Here is a 14,267-nt window from a genome sequence, read left to right on the forward strand (position 1 = left end):
GTCGGGAGTGGGAAAGGCTGCGTGATACATTTTCAGGCACCTGGGTTGAGCCCGGGGGTTTGATGTGTGCAGGTGAACGTGCTGGTGGCGTTTCTCATTGAAAACTGCGGTGACATCTTTGTGGAGGAGATGGCTGGCCGCTCCTGTCCATCAGCCGGGGAGTCGCCAGCACCCATGGACAGAGCCACAGGTACGAGGAGGAACTGAGGGCTGTCCCAGGCTGGGGCTTGGGGTACCAGAAACCTCAACGTCAAGAAGACAGCTGGTGTAGGGCTTTGGGTGGGTTTTGCTTTAGGTGTGCTTTACTTCCAAGGAGTCACTTTGCTGCACGTGCTTTTCCTTTCTAGAGCTGCATTTGGAAGAGCAAAGTGGCCCTGCAGGCAGAGCAGACAAGGACCACCAGGCAGAAGCCTTGCTGCACACACCACCCGCCTCTCTGCTGGACGTCCTCAAAGAAGCTGGGGGAGACGCGGTGGTGGAGTCCGAAACGGCAGAGGTATGGCAGCTCCATCAGGAGCTACCCTCCTACCCGAGACACGGTATCCCCATGTTTGTTGAGCTGCCAGAAACAAACCGAGTGTCACACACCCGTGTGAACCCTGTGTTCCAAAGTGAGGCCCTTGGAAGAAAGGGCTAATGCAAACCAGCCAAAGGGATCTTCTCTGTAGGGCTAAGGCAGCATTTTGCCAAACAGTCACCTGCTACTCCAGGGTGTCCCTTGCCACCTGCTGACTCTGACATTTCTGTTGTAGGCACCCGTTGCTTTGGCTGCAACCACCCCAGGGACCACAGTAGACTCCCTGGGATGCACAGAAGGACTAAAGAGCGTTTCAGAGGAAAGAAGGTAAAATGAGTCAGCTTTGGGTAAATCAAGAACTGATTCTAGTTGATCCTGGCTTTACCTACCTAATCATACTGTGGGATGGAAAGGTTTGCAGGCTCCCCCCAGGAAAAGGAAAACAGAAAGAAAAGAAAGAGAAAACAGGCCTGGGCAGAGGAGAAGGAATGCCAACGAGAAAAGAAAAGAAGGAAGAGAGAAAGTGATGGGGACTTAAAAGAAGCAGGAAGGTCCAGCAGGTCAAGAAGCCCAGGTGTGTACCAGGCTCTGCTGCCCATCTTTCCCAACTCTCAGCGCTGCTCCAAGTCAGTCCGACTCGCTGGTGAGGGACTGTGCTGCGCAGGGCTTGGAAATAACTCCATGGCCGCTCCCCAGGGGCTCCCCATCGAGCCCTGCTGCGTGGCACAGGGGCCCTGTGCATCTGTGCACGCACGCAGGTCTCTAAGGGCATTACCCATGGGGATAAGGCGCCAGAGCCGTCCCCTGGTTGATGCCAGCCATAGGTCTCTCTTCTGGGCTATGAGCAATTCCTCATCAACGGTGTTCCCTAAAGAAAGGGGAACCAAGTCCTGCCTATTCCTGCCTTCATGGGTTTATCAGTGCTCTCTGACTCTGTTGTTGTAGGTGCCGTTTCCCTGTTATTGGCTGAAGCCCTGTGACTCCTGGGCCCACCCCCCGCCGCAGTTGATGTTTGCAATAAAAGGATCTTTTCTCTCTTCTGAGTGTGTCTGCCATATGATATTCTGGACTAGGTAGATGGGGTTTTGTGATGAACCCTCGGGAAGGAGTCTGGGATCGTGCCTTGCCCCAGCACCCTTTCCAGTAGGCATCAGGGCTGAGTTCAGGTGCTTTAGGAGTGAAACCAAAGCACAGACTCACACAGGAGGGTGGAGGTTGGAAGGGACCTGTAGAGTTCCTCTGGTCCAACCCGCCTGCTCAAGCAGGCTCACCTAGAGCAGGTTGCCCGGGACAGTGTGCCCTTGGGTTTTGAACATCGCCAAGGACGGAGACTCCGCAAACTCCCTGGGCAACCTGTGCCAGTGTTTGACCACGTGGACAGGAAAAAGTTGTTTTCTCATGTGCAGCTGGAGCATATCATGTGTTTTAATTTGTGCCTGTTGCCTCTGGTGCTCTCAGTGGGCACTCTTGAGAAGAGCCTGGCTCCCTCATCTTCATTCCCTCCCAGCAGCTTTAGACAGATTGGTATAGATAGATAGATAAGACCCCCCCACACACCCCCAGGCTTTCTCTTCTCCCCACGGAAGTGTACCAGCTTAAAAGCAGCAGGGAAAAGTCGGCTTCCTTGAGGCTCCTTGTTTTGCAGGTGACCTGGAGACGTGAGGTTCCCCTGCCAAGCTGGCCCAGGGAAGAGAGGCGGAGGGCTGGAGGGCACAGCTGGACTCCTGCTCCTGCGACAGCAGGGACTCGCTGGCCAGAAATGGCCCCGAGGACCCCGGCAAGGGGCTGTGCTCAGTGCTGCAGAGGAAGGCGAACCCCCCCGGGACCTGTGCCAATCTGCCCGGGGGAAAAAACTCCTTCCTGAGCCCAGCCCTGGTGGCCCGAGCAGGGTCCGGGGAGCTCCTGCGGGGGAGCGCGTTTGGGGTTGGCAGCCAGGGAGCTAGAGAGTGGTTTTATGAGTGTGAGTGAATTTGCTTTTGCAATGAGATGTGTACAGGCATTGCCAGGGCCTGGCTTTACTCTGGAAGTGACTGTTGTTAGCTGCTGCAGAATTGAAGAGACTGTGCTATGAACACCCCGCGAATTAGGCTGTCTCCAGACCTGAAGCTGCATTAAATCTCATGCCACACTAGTCTCCTTTTTCCTTTGGAGAAGTAGGATGAGTCTTTGAAATTCTGCTGCATGACTTTATTTTGGGTTGAATTGAAATGCAGTTGTTTCTTTAGCTTTCCTTATTAGCATTCTGCTGGAATAGTGTCAGATCCAGGAGGATTAACCTTCCTCCTTGTTTTGTTCTCTGTGTTGATTTTGGAGAGGAAGGTGTGTTGTCTGTCTTGTGGTGTTGTGTGGTGCTCAGAAGATGCTTGAAACGTTGCTCTTGTCTGTGACCAAGCTCTTTCCCTCAGTGTAATCCCTTTGGACAGCACTGCCAGTAGTGTGCGTACGTTTCTGAGCAGCCTGCAGGCGTTTGATCTCCTCATGGTAGAGAGAGCACTGCATTTGTTTGAGTTTGGCAGCTTGTCATCGCCCCTTGCTTTCTTCCATTCTTTCCACCCTCTTCTCCTCATCCCTGCTTCAGCGTCCCTTCCTGAATCGTACTTTTGTGTCCCTGCTGATTCATGAAGACTTCATGACCACAGCGTAAGTCTTGGGTGGGTGATATCTGTCCTTCTGCTGTGGCACGCTGTGTAACTCCTTTCATTAACTTGTTCCATATTAAGGAAGGAGAGGGCCTTTCTGAAGAGGAAGGAAAGTTCTCATCTCTGACCGAGTTCTGGCTGGAGCCCCTGACTGTGGAGGATATGAGAATGGCTGCCTGCCAGACCATATACCAGAGAATACTCGCATGCCGTAATTCCTTACACTCCACCCTATTTCCTTATTTCCAAGTGACACTTGTGCGACATTTGTTTACTTCTTAATGGGTTCAGCTTTTCTTTGAGACCTTCTCTCTCCCTGTGCATTTTATTGTTGACTGATACCTGGCAGCAAACAACTTTTGAGAAGCTGGCTTACAAAAGATGTAGTTAATAGTTGGGAACACAGTTTGATGCAGGCAGTCCATAACTCCCAGCATCACAGGGCCTAGCTCCAATGCTGTGAAGGCCCGTTCCTCTGCGGGTTTGCACTGTGGAGGGGATTGAGAGACACGTCCTGCCGGTTCCTTCTTTTAGTCCCTTGAGCAGAATGGCATTGCGATAGGCTGGAAGAGAGAGGTGCTGGTTTGAGGGCACCTTGTCAAAAACCCCAGTCCTAAAGGTTAGTGAGGATTGACTGAAAAGATCTGATCTCTCATCCTTTGTATCCTCAGACGCACAAAATACAAATGGGCATAAAATGGAAAAGAAACAGTCCTTGTGGAAGACTGGATGTTTTTTAAGAACAATAAACTGGGAATTCATCTGCCTGCTAAGTATTTTCTCAGTGCAATGGGAATGATGTTTTGTTGTTGTTTAAACTCTTCCAAGGCATGTAGCTCTGTTGCTTTTTGGCTGGGGTGGGACTAACTCTCTCTGTTTCACAGCCGTCTGGATCTCGACACCACTGAAAGTGCTGTCAAGGAGTTAGAGGTAGGAGATGAAGCAGGTCCACGGGAGCTTAGCTGAACGTTAGGCCGAGCAAATCTTTTGTTTGTTATGGGACGGAGGACGTTTTGTCAAATGCAGCATTTCAAGTGCGAGTAATGGGGAACTTCTCTGGAGAGTACGAGGGTGAAAAAAAGGACGTAAATGAAAAATGTCATCAACAGGCAGCATTAGCGTAAGCGAGTAATGCTTTTATCAGAAATACTTCAAAGAAGCTACCGACTGTTGAAATTGGACAAATGAAAACTGCTATTTGTGGAGCTAGTTGCACTCCGTGCCTTGCTGGTTCCTGTTCAGATTCGTTCTGCAGTAGCACTTTCCCGTGGTTTCGCTCTTGGCCCCAGACCTGACCCCTGCTTTGAACTTCTCAGGCTTGACTAGCTGTCAGACCCTCCTAGTTTTTCAGGAGCTGTGGCAGTACTGGTGAGCTAGCTTGGTAGCAGCTAATCTAATGCTCAATTGCACGTGCTTTCCTCATAGCTGTGGAAGCCAGGGGACGTTCTTTTAATGACGCCATTACTTTGTGGCCAAGCTTGGTGACAGCTGATGAGTTCTGTTGTTGTCATCTTCTTCCTGAGACAGAAGAAAGCCCCTGCCATTCCCGAGGAAATGAGACCAATATACTGCCTGCTTAAAAATGCTCCTGTTAGTTAAGTTTAAACAAATCTTCAGAGTACAGTAGTAGCATTGTAAATATTATTGAAGAAAATGTGCTGATCTTAACTGATACAGAAAATTATTGGTTAATTATTTTTTCTTTTTCACTTTTGAAAATACTGAAAGGTATTCCTAGAAAAAGTTTCCCATTTATAAAGCAGGAGTTTGTTGGGGCTGAATTACAGTTCCTTTGTAACTGAATTGGGTCAATATTCCAAAAAAGGGGAATATGTTTATTTTTGAAACAGGTCAATACTGCACGTGTTGTGCTGGCAAGGAGGAGGCTTCTTAAATGTAGAACTTCTTAAATTTAAAAGCACACCTCCACTCTCCGTAGTAATGCTTCCATGTTAATTCAGGGTTAAGATATTCATTCACTTCAATTTCTGTGAATCTGTTAGGGCAGCATGCTCTAAGGTGATGGGAGGGAGCGGGGGGAAGAAGGAGAGGAGGAAAAGCAAAATATCTGGAACCTGCTCTTCCATGACTCCTGCAAGCTGTAATTTTTTTTTTCCCAAGCCTGAAAACTGTACTTGACAGTGGAATTGTGGCTATTTGTTAATATTCTTCCTTCCTTTCTTGTTTTGGCCTCTCCAGGAAGCAATTCGAGTAATCCTTGGAAATCTTGATGATTTACATCCATTTTCTACAGACCACTTCACTATCTTTCTGTGTACCCTTTCTTTCCTACTTGTAAAAGAAAAGGTCCAATGACTTGTATCTGTTGGGCATTGCTTAATTCGACATTCCTGCCTAGTAGTGCGCAGATCGTTAGCTGGAGTACGACTCCTTTGAGCTTTGCAGTTTTACACTAGCTGAAGATCCTCCTCAGTTGTTGCCTTCACCAGAGAACTGATGTATGTAAAAAGAATGTTTTGCAGTGTTTTCAGATGGACACCCCTGCGTTCCAAATCTGATTTAGCCAGAGAAAATGAACGTGTATATATAAAGTCCCAGGAAGCCCACGTAATGCGATTGCAAGGAAAGCTAGTGCGTTTTTTCAAAAGGTTAATAAAACGTAAAGCGCTCCTTACAGGCGCAGCAGCGTTGGCCCACTGGCAGAGAAGACCGCAGTAGTTTTCTTGTAAGGTACATTAGGATTAAATATTGTAGTTGCTGTAGTGTAAAAGGTTAAGAAGAAGTTACTCTCCTGAGGCTGTTGTTGCAGAGAAAAGTAAGTTAGTTGAAGGAGAAGCCTTTTCAGTCCTAAGGTGTGTCAGTTTGTGAATCGGATCAGGCCCTTTGGCATCATCACCTCCCGTGATTCCGAGTGCCCAGGAGTAACGAACACCCACGTGTTTCCGCCTCCAAGGCATTCCCTTCCAGTCTCGGCAGACTGCGTTATTGCCACCCCTGGTCCTAGCAGGCAAGAACGAGATCATCCTCTTTCTCTGTCAGAAGCTGGTAGGTATGAGAGCAACTTATTCCTGTTACTGCCAGGAAGAGAAAGTAGCCCAGGGCATCGTCAGACAGGAGGCACCCAAACAACCGAAGCCTCGTTGTTGGTTTGCTTCGCTAAAGCGCAGCCAGTTTTGCCTGCGTGCTTGAGGAGGGTTTGATTCACGAGCTTGTATTTCTAGAACTGGGAAGTCCATCCACCTGCTCAGCCAGCACCGGGCCCTGCGGAGAACTGCAAGCTCAGAGGCCTGGTGTGATGAGTTGTCCTGCAATCTGTGTGTCGGGCTCCTCGCTGTAGCATACCTCTTAGTTAATCACCAGCTGTGGGAGTCCTTGAAGCCAAACGCAAACGAACAATTTCATCCCTTAAAGGAACTGATTGTGTCAGCGTTTCATCTAAGCAAATCTTGGGCTCCATCTCTGGTCCTCAGGATGTTAGTTTCTGCTAGCAAATGGAGTAAAAGTATTCATGTTACCTGTTTCTTCCTGAGATCAGAGGCACGTAAGGAGACTGCTGCCTGGCGTCACCCATTCTTGCATGCATGAGCTCGTAGGTGTGCGAAGCGCACCCCCAGGAAGGAACGTCTGTATCTGTGGCGTTTGTCATGTCAATTATCTTTTGTCCTCCCATTTTGAATTGTGAAGTGAATGTAATGACGCTACTCCTGTGAATCCTAGTCCTTTTCAGTTTTAAAAATAATTTTAAAAGAATTACTTTTTAGTTAGGAAAGCTGATGAGGTTTTATTCACAGGGTTGGGAGCGCCTGGCATGTTGTTTTTTGCGGGAAGATGTCAGGACTGAAGCCAGATACAGTTAAGGAAACACAATGCTATTAATACAAGCAACTGATGGGAGAGTGTCACCTGGATGAGTGTTTCTTGTAATGTGTTACGAGCGTTTTGTCACCAAGTTCACACTGACAGATTGTAAGGTGCCCCCTTCTGCATATACGTTCAGCGTGGTATGACTTTTGAAGCTTTACAAGAGGACTCCTGCTCCTTTGAAATGTTAGTGCTATGTTCTTAAGTCTTAACATTGTTCTCAGATGTGAGTAAATGGGAGAGAGTATCGAAGATGAGATTCAAACATGAGAATGTCCACCTTGTGCCTTATCCCTGCATTTGCACGATGTATCTAGAACTCGGCTCTTTTCAGCACGACGTATCTTGTGGTAAGTCACTATGGTTATGTTTGGATAATGTCTGGAAACATCTACGATCTATGTCTTGCTTTTCCCTTTCCCTTCCTCCACTGTGTCTTTGAATTAGAGGGAGCAAAACTGCGTGCAGTATGGCTGTACCATGGATTTGAAATAGAGCATAGGAATGTGTTCTCTTTTGTCCTGTATTGCTTTTTGAAAATGTCTGGAATTTCTCTTTGCCTTTTCACCCACTGCTGACTCTTCAGCTAGTATTTTTATGAAGCAATGCCCAGTGGCTCCCAGCCTTCATTCTTGAATGTCAGTAGCTGGGCTGGAGCCAGCACATATATATATGGAACACGTGTTTTTCTTCCTTGTGCTTGACTACATTTGTTGACGCTGAATTTCACACTCTTTGTTTCTGTTTTCCTAAAGAAAGAATGCATTTGTTTTTCTAAATAATGATAGTAATAATGGTAATAATGTCTTTTGTATAATTAGCAAATGTTGTCACCTCCCTCGTGTCTCATTTTCCAGGTTTTCTGTGAATTCCCTGAAGAGCCTCAGGCCCCAGCTGAGACCTCTGTGGGACTCTGCATTGAACCTCCTCTGTTGTGAAAACTGAGGTTTTTTTCTTACTGTTTCCTGTTCTGATTATTGGTCCCTGGGAAAGGCTGCTGCTGGTCTTTCTTGTGAGCGCTTAGTAGATATTCTGGTCTCCCTTATCAAATGGACAAGTAGTCCAAAGCAATTGTCCCCATCCCACTGGCATGTGTTATTCACAGCCAGGAATTCTGAAAGAGCTGTATTTGCAGTTCTTCAGTTTCAAGATATCATATGGAAGTCCAGCATTGTTTCTAAGTCATTTATCTTGTTCTCAGGACGTGCGGTGCAATGCAAAAATGTACTATAAAGTTGGTTAAAGAAAGTGCAGTCACCAAATATTCACCAGATTTTATAATACCTCTGTTACAGGTAAAGAAGTAAACAAGGGCAGTGATGAGCTTGTAAGTTGTGTGTGTGGTTCTGTTTTGTGTGTTGTTGTGTTTTTTTTTTTTAAAACAGTGATATTGCATGTAGCCTGGAGAAGCAGAAGATATATCTAGGCAATGCTGTAGTTGTCCTGTTTCTGGGTGTCAGTCAGGCAGTGTAAGGTGGGAGTGAATTCTCACCTAGAACCATCCAAGTTGAGGGAAACCTTCCTGTCAATTCCAGTGGACTTTGAATGAAGTCCTGCCTGAGGACGCGAGAGCCGTGCTGGCTTCAGTTAAATGTGTTTTTGGCAAGTCTGAGCTGAGCTGTCAAATGGTTTCTTCGCTGTGAGAGTCTGTATGAGGTCAATATTGCTGAATAATGAAGTAGTTTCCTAAGTGCTGTATGTGTCGAAAACAACCAAGTTAAGCTTCTTTGGAAAGTAGTTGTTTAGTGAGATCTCAGGGTGGGTATGTTTTCAATACAGGTAAGTGTCTGAAGATGGAGGGAATTAGTGAAGGTGTCCTGTCCAAATTCCCCCCGAGGAAATCCCGCTCTCTCTGCTAGCATTATGTTCCTGCTAATTATGTTCCTAGGCCCTCCTCTAAAAATGGAGCAAGTAGGATGTCCTGGGAAGCAGTAGTTCTTGTTTAAAACTGTTGAGCATAATTCTCTGGATGGCCTCTCAGTGCTTACCTTCTGTTTGAATAAGGCAGCTAATCTTTTATTCCTGAGATATTTTTTGGTTTTTTTGTTGTATAAGCCTGGACAATGTTGCGAAACATGGATGTATATTAAGTCTGACTTTTGTTCTAAGATAGAAAAGTCAAAATCAAATTTTATCAATACCAAGTTTGCAATGTTTTGAAGGTCAAGAGAAGAAAAGAAGTGTCAGAAAGTGCTGCAGTGGAAGAAACAGTGAAGGGGAGAAGAGCGGAAGCCGGAGCGGAGGCCTCATGCCCACAGTCAGGTATGGGCAGGTCAGTTGACTACAAAATAGTCTTCCGGGGCACATATCGATGTTTTTGATGTCTCTTGCACCTTCCTCGTATTTCATTCCTGTGTAACCCTTTGGCCCATTTGTCGTCTTCCTTCTCTTCCATAGGTGACAGAATCTAAGCAACATTGCCCACGTTTGGGGACAAGTTGTCGTGTGCTTTCAGGTTCCCATGCCGTTAACTAAAGCTCTTCCCCTCTCACTCCTTTGTGTTAATGTTACCTGCAGAATCACAGCGGGATGAGAACTGGGCAGCTCAACAAAGCGGTGCACTGGCTTGCACACCTGAGGCAGGGATGACAAGGGAGGAACTGGGAAGAGTTTTCTAGCTGCCTCCCAGCCTGCTCCTCTGAGTCGGCTGATGACTGCTGCCTCTCGGCTTGAGGCAGAGATCTCTGTCTGTGGCTTTCACAGAACCATTGAGGTTTTCGGGACCTTTGATATCATCGAGTCCAAGCCCTCCTGCTCAAGCAGGGTCACCCAGAGCAGGTTGCCCAGGACGTGTCCCCTCAGGTTTTGAGTGGGCTACAAGGGTGGAGACACCACAACTTCTGTAGGCAACTGGTTGCAGTGCTCGACCACAGTTGCTGTCAGAAAGTTTTTTCTTGTGTTCAGCTTTAATTTCATGTTTTGTGGTTTGTGCCCTTTGCCTCTTGTCCTGCCAGAAGGTGCTGCTGAGGTGAGCCCGGTTCCCTCTTCTTCATTCCCTTCCATGAGGTGTACATTGATAAGAGCCCCCTGAGCCTTCTCCAGGCTGAACAGTCCCAGCTCTCCCAGCCTCTCCGCTTATGAAGAGTGCTCCAGTCCCTTCATCCTCTTTGTGGCCCTTTGCTGGGCTCACCCCAGTGAGTGCCAGTCTTGTCCTGGGGAGCCCAGTCTGGACGGAGCACACAGACTGGCCTCAGCAGCCCTGAGCAGAGGGGAAATGCTCCCCCCCAGGCCTTGCTTTCTCGTTCAGTGCTGTCTGTAGGTACATGCATAAATTTGCATGTCTGAGCAGCCTCTCAGGCTGTTGTTGCTGGAAGCAGAGCCCGGGCCTAGGGCGGCAGGCTCTTATGGTGGCCTTCATGCCCTCTTGGCCAGGTTCTGCGAGCCCTCCCCTGGGACGGGACGATTTGTCTCTTCTCCTCCTTTCCTACCATGGTTGTCTTTAGCCCTCCTTCCCTCTTCCCTCTCTCTCTATCCCCAAGAGTTTCCAGTGTTTCCTCTTCCCTCTGGTGTCTTCTCTAGCCACGATTGCTCAAATGGCAGGCAGAGGACGTGCCGAGGGTGTGTGGTATGGTGTCCCCTCACATCTCATTTCTCCGCTCTGTAGTTCGATGTGTCACTTGTTCAGCTGCTGCTGCTGCTCATTAAATATAATGAGCAGGAGCTCATATAATAAATTAAATATAATTGGCAGGAGCAGTTACAGGGTCGTGGATCTTGGACCAAGATCCTCAAAACCCCCTAGCTATGCGAGGTTTCCCTGCCGCACGTGCACTGCCTTTGTGTCCTGACGCTCTGTTTCTCCAGGAATGTCGGTATTTGCGTGGGGAGTTTCAAGGACCTGCCTGTGGACGCGACGGCCCCTACACGCCTGACGTGTTCCTCTGGTGCTGCATCCTCTTCTTCGCCACCTTTGCCCTGTCAAGCTTCTTGAAGAAGTTTAAAACCAGCCACTACTTTCCAACCAGAGTAAGCAGAAGATGGTGGCCAGCGTCCATCTCCACACTCGTTTCCCAAAATGGCTTTCCCGGAGCACTAAGCAGTATTTGCCCCGCCTTGGTCAAGCTGGGAAACGTTGGCCTTTGCAGGCCAAGCTCTCCAAGAGCTTGGATGTCCCGCACTCATTTCCATGAGTGCAAAATCATCGTAGCATTTCCCACCTGCCTCATGACCTGCCCCAGACTGAACATTTTTGGGGTTTGATTTTTTTAATTTTTTTTTTTTCCTCCTCAGGTAGTAGGAAGTCAGGTTTCCCAAAGTTTTGGGGTTTGGGGTTTTTTTTCCTTACCTTCTGTGCATTATGTGCTCGAGCGGAAAGTAGAGTCAAATGAGGAGCTTCCTTTTGAGGACTAAAGGATGCCTCAGTGCCTTGTTGCCATTGTAGCTGTGAGTGTAGCTGTAGTGGCAGGCATCTGTTTTCTTATTTTTAATGTTATTATTATTATTTTTAGGTTTTGACTTAAACCAACCCTTGTCCGCCTAATTAAGCTTTTTTTATTGTCTGACACCAGATCTCACAGGGACAAACACAGCAACAGTATCTAAGCAAGGGATCAGGCTGCACGTGCTCAGAGGGGTGGTGGGATCTGGTTAACCAGCCTTAATGTTGTGGATGTCTGCAACTCTTGCATCTCACGTTACGGCCCTGTTTGCCATGCCCCTTTCACCTCTGGTTCCTTGCCCCAGGTACGGTCCACAGTGAGCGACTTTGCTGTTTTCCTCACCATCGTCATCATGGTGCTCCTTGACTTTGTGGTTGGGATCCCATCGCCGAAGCTCCAGGTCCCCCATGCGTTCAAGGTAATGGGGTGTTTTGGCAGGTGGGGGTGCCACAAGGTGATGCCGGGGCAGGGCAGGGCTGAGTCTGGAGGAGATGCTGGTGGTGTGACCATCTCCTCTTCCACCTCCAAGTGCCTTGCTTCCTCCTGGAAAGGAGAAGATGGCCCCAAAACTAGATACCTACAGGAGAAGCATCTAGAGGTGCTTGCAAAGAGGAGACTGGCACTGCTGAAGCCCACGGGAGAGGGGGACATGAAGCCAGGGCTGGGAGGTGCTCTGACACAGGGAGGGAGGGGAAAATGAAAGCCAGTGGAGTGCCTGGGCTGGGAGACGATGCTGATGTGTGGGCTTTGTTGCAGCCTACCAGAGACGACCGCGGGTGGTTCATCAACCCCATAGGACCCAACCCTTGGTGGACGGTGTTGGCTGCGCTCGTCCCAGCTCTGCTCTGCACCATCTTGATATTCATGGACCAGCAGATCAGTGCCGTTATTGTGAACAGGAAGGAGCACAAGCTGAAGGTAAGGGCCTGTGAGAGATGACGCCAGCCCCAGCCCCTTCTGGGCTGCAGGTCTGGGGAGAAGCTCTTATTCCCGATGCTTTCTGAAGGCATTGGTTTGGGACAAGGTCAGGCTGCGTGGCAGGATGCTCTCCTGGATTAGCGATGATGCAGGGAGCAAGTGACAGGGCAGTTCAGATGAGCAACCTTTTGGAGGAGCAAATTAATCTTGGAGCAATACAGAAGCGCGTTTTTGTTTTAAAATGGCAGCAGCAGGAGGTGCGGGGAATGAATTGTTTTGATGCGCTGCCAGGGATAACTCAGAGTCACACCTTCCTTGCAAGTGGTAGAATTTTCTTTGTGAGTGAAAAAAATGGTTGGGTGGTTTTGGGTTGTGGGTGGGTTTTTTTTGGAGAAGTATGTATCGCACAAGCTCCCCATATCCCTTGTGTCTGAACTCCTGCCAGATTTTCATGCCAGGTGCTTGTGCAAAGCCTGCATACACCCTTACTCGTTTCCATTTCTTGTTTTAAATTCTGAAGAAGTTGACTTGTGCTTGAGCAGGGTTTGAGTCTGACTTGCGACGTTCTCCTTGCTCTTGTGCTATGGGATGCTCTGTTTCTTGTTTTCCTGCCTGCAGAAAGGATGCGGGTACCACCTGGACCTTTTTGTGGTGGCCGTGATGCTCGGGGTGTGCTCTGTGATGGGGCTGCCCTGGTTTGTGGCTGCGACCGTCCTGTCCATCACCCACGTGAATAGCCTCAAAGTAGAGTCTGACTGCTCAGCTCCAGGAGAACAACCCAAGTTTCTGGGGATACGAGAGCAGAGAGTCACTGGCTTGCTGATCTTTGTGCTCATGGGCTGCTCCGTCTTCTTCACTTCCATGTTAAAGGTGAGAGGAAAATGCAAACCACCCAACAACCGCGAGCTTGTTGGAGGTTACCGAAAAACAGTCCCCTCTCTGCAGGCCTGAGTAGTTAGTTGTGGAGCGGAGGAGGAGGAGGTGATCCCAACCCTTGGGGCTTGACCCACGGTGGGAACCAGCCTCCGTTAGGCTTTGCAGCCCTTCAGGCCCCCGTTTGGTGTGCTCGAGGCGAGCGAGCAACGCAACTGCTTGAATTTTCGGGTGCCTTTCAGGCCCGCCCATGTTTATGGGTTACAGTTGAGCATATTCAGACCAGCACATCTGCTCTCTTTCAAACAGGCAGCCCTTTACTGGCTGCAATTTGCTCCCCAAACGCCCCGGAGCAGCCGTTCCCAGGAGCTAAACACACTGAGGTCATCCCCGTGGGCTTCCTTGCACGTTCCTCCCACAAAGTAATCTCGTCTCTAGGCTAAAAGGAGGCCTGTGGCCTTTGCCTGTTGCCCCAAGAATAGGCAGAAGTGTTTTTCTACCGCCACAGAATGCGGCATAGGGTAGCACGGGTGAAATCGCCTATTTTCCTCCAACCTTTCTGGAAAATAGGATTATTCTGAGGAGAGGTAACTCCCAAGTTCAGCCTAAAGCAGAGCCTTAGCTCACTCGTGCGCACAAAATCTTTAATGGTTAAAATCTGACCCATCTCTAAGCCTGAACGGAAGCTGGAAAGCTTCAAGCAATTTTAGGCAGTGCCTGTGGAAGAGGGTGGTAATACTGAAAATGCAATATAGAAAAAGAAACGATTGCATTCTTTTCTTTTTTTTTCTTTTCCCCCCCAGTTTATACCAATGCCTGTGCTTTATGGCGTCTTTCTCTACATGGGTGTGTCGTCGCTCAGAGGAATTCAGGTACGGACTCTTTTACAGCGTGCAGCATGTCGGCTCCCTGGTATTTTGTCTCCGTAGCAGCAGGGAAAAAAGCAGTGGCATGGGAAGAACTTCTCGCAGAGCAAGCAATGAAACTCTTTTGTGTAAGAAAAAGATTGGTGGAGGCACAGGAGGTATATAGGGCTGGGAGGACCAGGCAAGTTCAGCGCTCTCTGTTTCAGGGTTTAGGGCCGGTCAGTGTTTGGTTACGTGAAAGCGGGGGAATTCA

The 14,267-nt window shown here is 48.5% G+C and overlaps 1 long non-coding RNA gene across 1 annotated transcript; it reads left to right on the forward strand.

Moving 5' to 3' along the window:
- Nucleotides 1-5,268: 5,268 nt before the first annotated feature.
- Nucleotides 5,269-9,228, forward strand: LOC138684171 (uncharacterized). Its single transcript, XR_011323556.1, has 3 exons — nt 5,269-5,431; nt 7,203-7,328; nt 9,141-9,228. It is a non-coding gene; the product is annotated as an uncharacterized lncRNA (long non-coding RNA).
- The last annotated feature ends 5,039 nt before the right edge of the window (nt 9,229-14,267 follow it).

Source organism: Haliaeetus albicilla, unplaced genomic scaffold, assembly GCF_947461875.1.
Source record: "Haliaeetus albicilla unplaced genomic scaffold, bHalAlb1.1 scaffold_138, whole genome shotgun sequence".
Classification (NCBI taxonomy): domain Eukaryota; kingdom Metazoa; phylum Chordata; class Aves; order Accipitriformes; family Accipitridae; genus Haliaeetus; species Haliaeetus albicilla.